A 12,549-nucleotide genomic window follows, 5' to 3' on the forward strand; every position below is an offset into this window, starting at 1 on the left:
TCCTGGTTCTCAGGCCTTCAGGTTTAGTCTGGAACTATACCACTGGCTTTCTGGGCCTCCAGCTTGCTGACAGCACATCCTGAAACTCCTTGGCCTCCCTAATCATAACCATGTGAAACAATCCCTCATTTATTTATGTAAATACACACACACACACACACACACATATCTCATTTTGGCACATTATGGTATATCCATATATATCCTATTGGTTCTGTTTCTCTAGAAAACCCTAATACACCAGTGCAATGGAAAGATTTCTAAATTCAAGAGTCAAAAGCCTGGGTTCCTGTTCCCATTCTGCCATTTACCACCTGTGTCACCCTGATGAAGACACTTAGTGCTCTACTATTGATTTACCTTTGAAATGAAGGGCTGGACCAGACCAGTTGTTCTCTGACCTGCCCTGAGGGGCTCAGGGGCTGTGTAGGTGCACAGGCCTGGCTCCAGACCACTCTTCAAAGAGACAAGCTCTGCTTCGAACTGCTCCACGCGTGGAGCTTCTGAGTAAGATTTCATTAGAAGAAGAATTTCTGTTGCCAAATAAAATTTAAAAACCACTGAGCTGGGATTATTAGGACTCCTTCCAGCTCTCACATCTTTCCTACACGAAGATCAGATTCAGAGGTGCGGCAGCTGGAGCTGTGGAGAGCGGTGGTATGAATTTGGGCTTGAGTTAATGGATATAGTAGTTAAATCAGAGATTCCCTCTCATCCAAACCAACCATTTCTATCTCTTTTCTCTGCAGGCCGGGACTTCTGGGAGCTAAAGGTTTAAGCCAGACTAACTCCAGTTCAAATCCTGATTCCACATTCCAATGCTAATATTGGGTAAATAAATAAATCTCTTAAATTCTCAGAGCTGCAAGTTCCTAACCTATAGAATGGTGACACCACTTACTTTACCTAAGTGTTGGCTACATTAGTCAGTGTGGTCTAAACTGCTGCAATGGGAAGACCAAAATGCAATGATGCAAGAATAGAAGTTTTTTTCTCTTCCAGGTGCATCATCTAGAGCAGTCCAATTGGTGCGCCTTCTGCTCCAAGCCTTCCTTTGGGGATCCAGGCAGATGCCGGCTCTATCATCTCCAAGGTATGGCTCCTAAGGTCACTCTGAGGTCAGCATTGCAGCTGTCAGAAGGCAGGGGTGGGGAGGGGTGGAGGAGCACATGGGCAAGGTTCCAGATCAGGTCTGCAAGTGGCTCACATCACTTTGTTCACATTCTACCAGTGACAGCTTAGTCCTATGGCCACATCTAGTTTCAAAAGGACCCAGAAACTAGTCCTTGGCTGGATAATGACCTCCCAGCTAAAATCCTATCACCTTGGGTATGCTGGGAAATGAGCAGCGGTTTCCATCACGCTACACATAGAAAAGTCCTTCACACCTGGGAGCCTGGGGCCCAGCTCTGCTCATTAGGGGGGCTGCCATGGGGGGCTATGTGGAGGTGACCAGCATCATCCCATATCCTCATTTCAGAATTTTTCATAGCTGCTTTCAATCTACTTCCCCTAAGTGACTCTCTCTGGCTACCTTCCCCCTGTCCTGGACTGGCTACACCCGTCAGCTGATACCCTCTCAGCCTCAATCTCCCCTGGTTTGCAGACTGCAGCCCTCATAGAACTGTCTGGAAGCTGGCCACGTGAATCCTGTCAGTCCTGTTCGCCATCACCGAAGCACTCCAGTGGGACAGTGCCAAGCAGGCTGTCAGCCACAGGCAAGCTTTCTGGAAAAGACGTGCCAACTGCAGCAACGGAAAGTGCAGTTCCCTTGAATAACTTTGTTAATATTTGAAAATTAGTTCCCTTGCTCCTTATCGGGCTGCTGGGCATTAAAATACAAGAGCAAGGACAAGAGCCATAGCAAATTAAAATGATATTCTACTCACACAAACTGCACAGATATGGAAGGATAGGTCCTATTACCTATAATCTTGGGATTTTTAGAGGCTCCCATTTTCACTGGACTAGAGGATTTTTCTTTTCATCAAGCAATTACTGATAGTTCACATTTAAATTAAAACGCATCAAATCCCAGACCCCAAAAATAGCTGCTGTGAGCTGAGCTATGCCCCTCTGGTTTCAGATTTTCCCCCCACAAGCATGGGGCACTTGAATGTGCACAATTTTGAAATGATAAGAAGTCGTCGGTTTCCACATGGGTACAATTTAGCTTTAGAACTGGGCGTGACAGCACGTCACCGTGTCAGCGTCCAGGCCACCAGGCGAGTAACCAAGGAGCACCGGCTTTGGACTAAAATACAAAAAGAAGGGGTTGTTTTCCTTCAGTCTCTCCCTACCCTTCTCCAAACCTGCTGTCTTATAAGCTTGAAAGAGTCAATGACTGATTAGACCTATGTGCTGGCTCTCAAGGTTTTTGATATTTTAACAAATTAGTTTATAACAAGGAAGGAATAATCAGTGGCAACATTTTAGGCATTGATGAAATATTTGGGGAAAGAAGTGGTTTCAGCCTCCCTCAACACACACAGATACACAACACACACACCCTAAGTCACACAACTGAGCTGATGACCTACTCTACTTGGTCGCAGGACTGGGTCCGTGGGACAGACAGGGTCGGGCACGGCATCCTACTCCTGTAGGGTGGCAGGGAGCGCTGAGGAGATCACAATGAAGAAGACAAAGTAACCAGTGACAAGATACGAGCGGGAGAGGAAGGGGGAGGTTTGAAGCTCTCTGCTCCCAGTAGGGGAGATTTGGCAGCCACAGACCAAGGTCCGGCCCCTGTTTGCGACATGCAGGAACTGTGGTGCTGAGAGCCACCCCGTGGTGACCCACCCTGTCGGGGGCAAAGCGAGGGCGGCACCCAGGCCTCTGTCAGCCGGGCTCTTCCTCTCACGTGAGAGGTGCCCCCTGCAAGTGTCTTGAGTTCCACTGGCCTCCCCTGTAGCAACTGAAGGAAGAAGACAACATGAAACGCCTGGGCCTCTTTAGCGCCATTTTCATATTGATTTTCCTTCCGTCTCTGTGTAATCAAAGGGCAGCATTTTCTCACGCCTGATGCAAACGAAATGTGCTGCTCTTGCCCTTTTCTCCTTCTCCCTGTAGTATTGTCGATGTTCCCCTGGACACTCAAGTCATGCCCAGGTCTCAGGAAAGTGCAATCTCTTGCTTATCTGCGGTGGCAGATTTGGGAATCAGGATCACTCCCCGGGACGGTCTCAGTGCTCTTAGACACGTTCTGCCTGATGTACGAACTCCTCCCCTGGGACTCCTGGAGTCCAACAAAACCCACCAAGATGGAAAGTAAGAATTGCTGGGAGGAGATGGAGGCCAGGGACTGGACGTCGGGCTGTCACGGGGAAGGGGAAGCAGAAAACGTAGGAAGATGTGAGGCATCCATGCCAGCAGAAGATATGTGACAGGTGTTAGCTCCACGGATCACACGACATTTCTGTCATTTGTGTAGATCAAAAAGAATTTCCGAAAAGCTCCTCCATAATTCAGCATTAGCCAGCTTTAAAACACGAACTTTCTTTACCTTTGCAAAGCACTTTTATCGGCTAGCTTTGGTTCTGAGTGGGCAATACGGGCGAGGGTTTTCAGCTGGTCCCGCGGCTGAAGAAGTCGTGCTCGGCAGGGCCGAGCGCCTCGCCCAAGGCCCTAGTGGCGCAGCACGCCCTCCCGCATCCTTGTGCCTCGCTCTGCCAACCTCGCACTCGCTCTGGCTCCCCGTTCTGATTTTTTCCAAGACGCTGACAAACTGGATGTGCAGACTCCTCAGACACCACAGGCTGCCGGCCTCACGGGAGCTCGGAGAAGGGCCGAAAGGTGCCCATTTGCACCTGTCCTGTTCCATAACACCCCAGCGAAGCCGAACATCCGAGATTTCCACAGCCTCTGCTCTGTGCATTTCAGAAGAGCCTTGGAACTGCACACGCACAGGACTCTGCCATGTTTCTCTACGAGGCAGTCAGGATACATAGGAGCAGCCCGGAAAGAAGAAGGAATTTACAGAGCCATGGAGAGCCCGTCCTAAATGTAGTTGGTTGCAGAGAAAAGGAGAGTGCTGCAGGCAAGACAGCTCTACGCGCTTGGCCTTTTTACTGAGGGACTTAAGCCCAAAACACATATATACACAGGACATTTCTTAAAGTTCTCATTGTAATTATGTAGCCCTGGGAGATGAGAAATTGTAAAGGAGATATTGGCTTAAACATTGGGCATTTTCCCAAAAGGACATTGTTTCAGTTTCTTTTTACCCTTAACAAAAATGAAAAAAAATCATATTAATGCTGTATTTAAGACTCCGAGAACGAGTATGTTTTGACTTAAAATATCCCAAGACTAAGAGACCATCTTGTGAAGGTCAGCAAAACCTAGCCAGAGACATATTTTTATTTCTGTTATTAGTTAAACACTGACTTCTTAAATAAGATGAGTAGTTTGGTCAATACTAATAACTAGACTCTGACCTTAGACTCTGGTCTTAAGGAAAAGGAAGTCAGACTCCCGTTCTGATGAGAGGCTGTGCTCCTGATTGGTGGGGGAGGAAGGCGACGGGAGCAGAAACCCCCTCCGAAAGCTGCCCTCTGCTTGTGGAGTTAGGATGCCAAGCAACACATCTTTGTTTTGTTGCTGCTTTCAAGATCAACTCCACTCCGATCATTTTCCCTATTAAACAAAAAATAGGGCTCCATCTTTCTTAGAACACCTGCATCGTAAATGTGCTTTAATACTGGAAATAGAGGCAGGAGATGAGGAGGAAGGTGAGTCATTATGGCTGTTTCTTCCTTCCATTTTTAACCCCCAAATAATTAGGCTGCTCCTCTTCTTTTGCTCTACAGTTTAAAATATTCAATGCAATTGAAACATCGGGGGGCTAGACAGGATTTGGATGAACTGGTCCTTAATTTCAGGGGCTAATCTGGAAGCCGCCCGCGCCAATGGGAAGACATGCCCATGGCCTTCCACCTCCCCTCCTGCCCCTGGCTCTCCCAGTGGGGAAGAGAGTGGGAGAGATGCTTCTGGTTCCTGGTCAGCGTCTCTGAAGACGATTCCGTAGGCATGGATAATTCCCAGACATTTATTAAGAAGCAGCATAATCCAAAGCCTTAATTTGGATCACAGTGAACTGAAGCTCCCTCCCCACATTCAAACGCAGTTTTACTTCACCTGGCAGGCTCCTTGGCACCGCCAAAGTCCTCGATGCTCCTCCTGGTGCTTCCCAATGTCAAGGACATACTCCTCCCTCCTCCTGGCTCTCTCCCTCGACTGTGCCCTTCCTTAGAATAAATTGTCCTGCAGAAGTCACTTAAATTTGGCTTCTGGGGCAGAAAACCTACTCTCTGAGAGGACGTGGGGATCGTCAGAGCACGAACTGGACTCAGGTTCCCAATGACAGAGCAGGCACAGACTCTGCCAGCACAAGACGATGCCCTGATTCCCACAGCTTCCAAACTCCCTCCTAGCTTCTACACCCATCCTCTCTGATTCTAGCCCTGTGTCCTGTGCGATGTGAAATCTTTATTTTTTCCTGTTTCAATTACTGTCCCATATTCTGTATGAACATAGCAACAAGCTGTGAATCTGGAGTCCTGGGTTTTATCCCCAGCTCTGCCACAAATGTGCCACGACCTTGAACAAGTTCATGACTTCTCTGGGCTTGAATTTTCTCACCTGTAAAATGAGGAAGCTGAGCTATAGTACTTTTAAAGTCTCTACAGCTTTAATTTTATTAGGAAATCAGTTACTTCCTCCCCTGTTTCCCATGGCACATTGTTCATGCTTCTCTGTAGATTTATCACATTTCATTAGAGTTCATCTCCTTACAAACCTATTTCCCCACTGGACTGGGCTCTCAAGAACAAGGATGGTATTGTAGTTATCTCTGTTATCTCTGTACCTGGGGAAGAGGGAGAAAAGGAGAGGAGGAAAGGGGATGGTGTAGAACCAACATTTATTGAGTGTCTATTAAGTGTAAGACTTTGTGCTGCACGTCATATGTAAAGTATTTCTTTTAAAACTCATGGCGTAAACATAATCTGGAGTCAATCTAAGTGTCCGTCAACAGATGAATGGATAAATATAATGGGGTGTATATGCATAAGGAAATACTATTCAGCCATAAAAAAAAGAATGAAATCTTGTCATTTGCAGCAACATGGATGAACCTGCAGGATGTTATGTTAAGTGAAATAAGCCAGGCACAAAAAGACAAATGCTGCATGATCTCACTCCTATGTGGAAGCTAAAAAAGTTGATCTCATAGAAGTAGAGAGTAGAATAGTGGATACCAGAGGCTGCGGAAGGGAAGAGGGAGGGAGGATCAGGAGAGGTTGGTTAAGGGATAAAAATTACAGCTAGATAGGAGCAGTAAATTCTAGTGTTCTATGACTATAGTTAACAATAATCTATTGTATATTTTTAAATAGCTAGAAAGGAGGATTTTAAATTTTCCCAACACAAAAAAATAATAAATGTTTGAGGTGATGGATATGCTAAGTACCCTGATTTGATCATTAGACATTGTATACATGTATCAAAATATCACTCTGGCTGGGCACAGTGGCTCATGCCTGTAATCTTAGCACTTTGGGAGGCTGAGATGGGAAGATCACTTGAAGTCAGGAGTTCGAGACCAGCCTGAGCTAGAGTGACACTTCATCTCTACAAAAAATAGAAAAAATTAGCTGAGCATGGTGGCCCATGCCTGTAGTCCCAGCTACTTGGAAGGAGGATCATTCGAGCCCAGGAGTTGGATAGAGGTTGCAGTGAGCTATGATGATGCCACTGCACTCTAGCCAGGGCAACAGAGTGAGACTTTGTCTCCAAAAAAAAAAAAAAAAAAAATCGTAAGTATGTGCAATTATTATATGTCAATTTAAAATAATAATTTAAAACATTATAATCTCAAATCTGCAGATGAAGCAACTGAGAAATTAATTTATCCAGGTCACGGAGCTGAATCAGAGATAAAATCCAGGTTTTCCCTGCCTTGCCAGCTGTCCCAGGATCTAGCATGGTGCAGGAGGGTCTGCCAAAATCCTCCAAATATCTAGTAGCTGTTCCACAAATACTCATTACATGGATATGAAATAAATCCTTTTGTTTGGCTTTTGCCCTGGCCAGGATGTGCCTTTGATCCTTATCTACACTGAGACGGGAGGGAGGCAGAGCGGGGGTAGATGAGAACGTCCAACGTAATTTTATTCCAAGGACTTGGAATTCTTTAATGAAGAAGGGGGCAGGGCAGAGCTCTTGTTGGGTACTAGGAAATAATGATGAAATATTATCAAGGTAACTCGAGGTTTCAGGTGCTTCACCCTGAAGAATACGCTAAAGCCCTAATTTGCATCATCACTCAACCTACAAATTCATAGAGGACACAATTGTTTTCGCGGCCCTGGAAGGTCATATTATTCTTTCTTGCTCTGGTGCCTCTCACAATTATGCACAGGCGAGCAGGCAGAGAGAACTATATTAAAGCCTCAAAGCGTGAGGGGCTCCGGGCTCCAGGAGCCTGCAAGGTGCTTGGCCCGAACATCTTGGCAAACTCTGCGGGCTCCCATCATGTGGCCTGAGAGGCAGTGATATTGGAATTGAAATGGATTACTGTCCTCAGGCACTCCAGCCTGGTACCAACACCTGAGAGCAGCTCTTTGGTTCTTGTTAATTTATCTTAAGCACGAATAAATTCTAGGAGCCGGCTGAGTTAATATTTGCCTCAGGGAGAAAGGAAAAAGAAAGCGATCATCTGTTCCTAAGGGTGCCTTAGGATTGTGCCTGAAGCTCTTAACCCATTCAGGATCCACGCACAGCTCTCTCTGGAGTTCCCGACACTGTTGCAGCAAGGAGTGCAGTCCAGCAGAGAGGAGGAGGTGTTCATTCCTGTCTAGTGGTGAGTGAATGCTTGTCTGCAGGCAAAGTACCAAATAATAGCATTTCTTTCTTTTTAAATAGAGTACTGCTTTAATAGCTGGTTGGGGGTGAGGCTGTTTGATATTCACTTGTGAAATAAACAGACAGATCCTAACACTTCAGAGAAGTAGACCGTGCTGTAGGGGATCCTATAATTCTAAAACACCATGTAATCGTCCTAAAGGCCGGTTGGCTTTTTCTGCTTAATCATATGCTATGGTTTGAATGTGTCTCCTCCAAAATTCACATGTTGAACTTAACAGCTAATGTGTTGGTATTAAGAGGTAGGGCCTTTATGGGGTGAGTAGGCCAAGAGGCTTCTCCCGCAAGAATGGGATTAGACCCTTGTAAAAGAGGCTTCATGCAGCATTCAGCAAGCTTGCCCTTCAGCCTCCTGCCATGTGAAGGCACAGCACTCCTCCCCTCCAGAGGATGCAGCAACAGGGCATCCTCTTGGAAACAGAGAGATCAGGCCCTCACCTGCTGGCGCCTTGATCTTGGGCTCCTAGTCTCCAGAACTGTAAGCAATAAATTTCTGTTCTTTATAAATTGTCCAGTTGGATAATTTTGTTATAGCAACACAAAATGGACTAAACACTAAGTAATGGATTTAGTTCATCCATTCACTCAACAAATCCTTATTGACTGTCTGCTAGAGATAGAACAACAAATCAGTTAAGACCCCTAGCTTAGCCACTTACTAACTATGGGACTTTGGGCAAGTTGCTCACATTCTCTTTGCCTCAGTTGTCTTATCTGTAGAATGGAGATAATAATAGTACCAATGTCAGGGTTATTGTGAGAATTAAATTAGCTAACATGTAAAGCACTTAGAGCACCTCTAAGACACAGTGAGTGCTATGTGTCATTATTGGATGCCCAATGCTAGAGCCAAACCTATCCCCCACGCCATTAAGACCCATAGGATGAATAGACACTGAATGGAGTGGGTTTCTTGTCTGGGTAGAAAGGACAAGAGACAACTACATCAGAGGTTTAGGGGAGCTGTCTAGTATAATGCAATGTTTACTCAAAAGTTTGGGACAAGTACCCCAGTTGGTAAACCAGAGGGTTTATACAGTAGGGTGGAAAACAAATTTCTTAAAATTATTACATTTATATATTTAAAATCATGTGTATTAAGAAAATATATCTAGTACATTAAATCTTTTATTTATGGATATTATTACTTGAAGCTAAATAAAAATTTAAAAAGAAATGCTTAAGTTGATTTTAAACAGATGACTTCTAGGTTCCCATAGGATAATGGCAGCTACAATATGAATCTAAATTTCTCATATACCCTCCAAAAACCAAATAGACAACAAATGGAGCAAGTATGGATAAAACCTGTGCCCACAGTAGCATAACTAGGAGACAGATTGTAGTATATTAGATGATTTTATTATTGTTCAGAAAATATTCACTTTCCCTCCCACATAAGAATCACGACCACCACCACTGATATTGAGTGCAATGGTGTGAATTGCTTTAGCCAATGGCATGTTGGGATTTAGACAGAAACTTAAAATGTGTTTGCATACTTGGTTTGGTCTTTTGCACTCCTGTTCTTTTGCCGTGAAAAGTGCATGCCTTATTTAGCAGCTGGCCCATAAAAGAAGAGGAACACTTGAATAGGACCTGAACATAACTTGCAACTTGTAAGCAAACCTTACAAACTAGATTAGCTGAATCCCAGTAAACTTGCAAAAATGTAAGTGAAAAATAAATGGTTATTGTTTTATGCTCCTGAGTTGTAGGATTATTTGTTTTGCAGCAATAGCTGTCAGATACAGAAATTAGTACCAGAAGTAAGATGCTGCTATAATAAAAACTTAAAATATTTGGTATTAATTTTAGGACTGGGAAGTTAGTAATGAGGAAACTGTCATATGAAGATGAAAAACAAGATCTATGTTATGCAGTGGCAAATTATTTGGTAAAGTATCACATGCAGTATCTCAGAAGGTAGAACATGTACCTAATAAACATTTCATGTTGGATGAGGAAGTTTTGAGGTAGAATATTGAAAGTGTGAGCTGGTTGCAGTTAGCTGCATTTCATAAGGTACTACATGAAAGAAATTCAGTCAGAAAAATGCTAACCAGTTTGCAAGCAATATTTAAAGGGAAATTATAGGGTTGCAAAATAAAAGTGCTTATTACTAAATCAAAGGTGTTGCCATTATGACACAGTCTCAGAGAAAAGGCCAAACCCAGGGTGCTTCCAGTAAAATATGGCCACAGAATAAAGATCAAATTAAGTGTGTGGCTATAATACTTGCTTATATCTCTCCAGAGATGAAGGGAACATCTGTAGATCCTTTCAATTAAACAAAGGGACAACTAGAAAGTTTGAACATTATACCTTAGAAGCATGCTGTGTCCACATTTGCTGCAATTTAAGTCTAGAAAAAGAGAGACATGTATCAAAAATATATGTGTGTATGTGTGTGTGTGTGTGTGTGTGTGAGAGAGAGAGAGAGAGAGAGAGAGACGGAGGGAGAGAGAGACAGAGAGAGACTTTTGGCACTGATGTTGGTAGGAATCAAATAATAAAACGAGAAGGAACTTTCAAAGGGTGCAGCCAAAAATAGTGGGGAATGATGGATTTAGCACTGCTCTTACAGAAGATCACCACAGCCTAATGGAGAAACATTTCTACCCCAGTGTAGAGGAATCTGACAACATTTGCCCAGCAGAGTTTCAGAATTTCTAAGGACCATTGACTATGTACTATATGATTGCCGTTCTTGCCCTTTTCAAATTAGAAAGCTTGTTGCAGTTAAGCTATCTCTGCTCACCATTATATATTTGGATATGTGTGGAGTGGCAGTAGATAACAACTTGTCTTCTTAGTTCAAAAGTCTCTGTATCATATTTGATGTAGATCATGAGATCCTAGATGTCAAGCCTTATACGATATGATTTGCTAAGACTTTGGAGACTCTTGGGATGGACTTAAGAATATTTTGAGTGTGGGAGGTACACAGATATTTATTTATAAACAGAAAGTAAGTCTATGGCAAAATATTGTTCAGCAAATATTTACTTCCTGTCTCTTCAAACTTCTGTACAGAAAACACTTTTTTTGTCTCATTGATGTTGACCTTGGTCATATACCTTTCTTTGGTCATTGGGATGTGTTGCAAATAGAGCTATGAAATGTGTTCTCATAGAGGGGCTTAGTTTCTTGCACTGTCTTTTGCCATGGAAATAACATGCCTTGCCTAGCTATTAATTGGAGGAGGATGAAAGACCTGTGGGGTAACACCTGGATCCAACCCATGGTTTGTAACTAAGCCCAGCCTAGATCAACCAAATTCCAGCAGACCTGAAAATGGACAAGCAAGAAATAAGTGCTTATTGGTACATGCCACTTAAATGGGGGTTTTTTGCACAGTATTAGTTTACTGATACACAAATAAAGCTACAAATTTTATTTTTCAGACAGGTGGGAACCAAGGAGAGCCACATTCATACCTCATGCCAAAGCAGAGATTCGGGGAATACCATAAGAAAGGGAGAATACAACATCCTAGAGATGGAAAAATATATACAAATTCACCTCCAGAAAGAGAGGATCCCATCCTGAGTTGAGAAATACGTAGAACACATCCAACACAGTAGATGAGACTACTGGGAATTGCAAATAAGGTGCTTGAAAACGTGTAGTTTGGAATGTGGCAGTATCGAAAAGGTGCAGTTTCTAGGAGGAAAGAAAACTTGGAAAACGAGGTCTCTGTAGCAGTTATCAATTTATTGTCTCCCAGCTACAAATCACCCTTCGTTGCCCTACTTTGTGATATTAAAGCCAGACCCCGTAAACATGTCTCCTTTGCCAGCTGGTACCATGTGAGGCTTCATCTAGTGCTGACATAACACTTCACGTTGATTGCCACAAGAAGATACTTCTAGATTCTAGCCCACCATTTTTTATTCAGCACTGCAGCCTAGTGGGCCTCATAAACCAGCTCTGGCTGCGCCCGCAGGCTACTCTGCCTTCATCTGGTAGCCACCTGTGACCCGCTCCAGTGGGCTTCATCCCCGGTATCTCCAGCTGCACCCTCAATCCATGTTCTATGCAACTAGCAGCTGATCCTTAATGGCTCCTGTGGGCCACTGCCACGGCGGCTCCCGCTACACCAGCCAACTGTACCCCACTTCACCCAGGCCCTCTGGCAAGTTGGTCATTACAAGTAGTCCATATGTTCCTCACTGAAGAGGTCTGATCTCAGGCCTGTGAGTATAAGGGTGCTCTTTCAAGTCCTTAGTTCCTGTATTGCCACTTTCCCTCAGCCTAGGAATTAGCAGTAGTAGTTAATTTTTTTAACATGCAATTTTTTGATCCCTTAGAGCCCTTTTTAGTAGTCAACTACTTATTACTAGTTAGCAACTCTTTATATTAGGTTTCCATTTCCAATTACTATTGCATTTTTTATCTTCTGACTGGACCCTGACCGATATAGTATCCCTTAGAGTGTCTTGGTAGTGAAAGGAAAGTAAGAGGCAAGTAGGTGAAAATAATATTTCTACTGAAATAATAGAAAACACAATCAGAAAACCAGGAGCCTCCATTTCCCCAAATAGACACCGTTCCAACAAAGTGCACTTCATTGTACAAAAGAAAAGTGAAGAAGCTAAGAGGCTGGATATGGTGACTCAT

At 43.8% G+C, this 12,549-nt stretch overlaps 1 pseudogene; it reads left to right on the forward strand.

The window, feature by feature from the left end:
- Nucleotides 1–248: 248 nt before the first annotated feature.
- LOC105806495 lies at nucleotides 249–3,396 on the forward strand (annotated as a pseudogene).
- The last annotated feature ends 9,153 nt before the right edge of the window (nucleotides 3,397–12,549 follow it).

The sequence above is a fragment of the Propithecus coquereli genome, unplaced genomic scaffold (genome assembly GCF_000956105.1).
Source record: "Propithecus coquereli isolate 6110/MARCELLA unplaced genomic scaffold, Pcoq_1.0 Scaffold1418, whole genome shotgun sequence".
In the NCBI taxonomy this organism is placed as follows: Eukaryota; Metazoa; Chordata; class Mammalia; order Primates; family Indriidae; genus Propithecus; species Propithecus coquereli.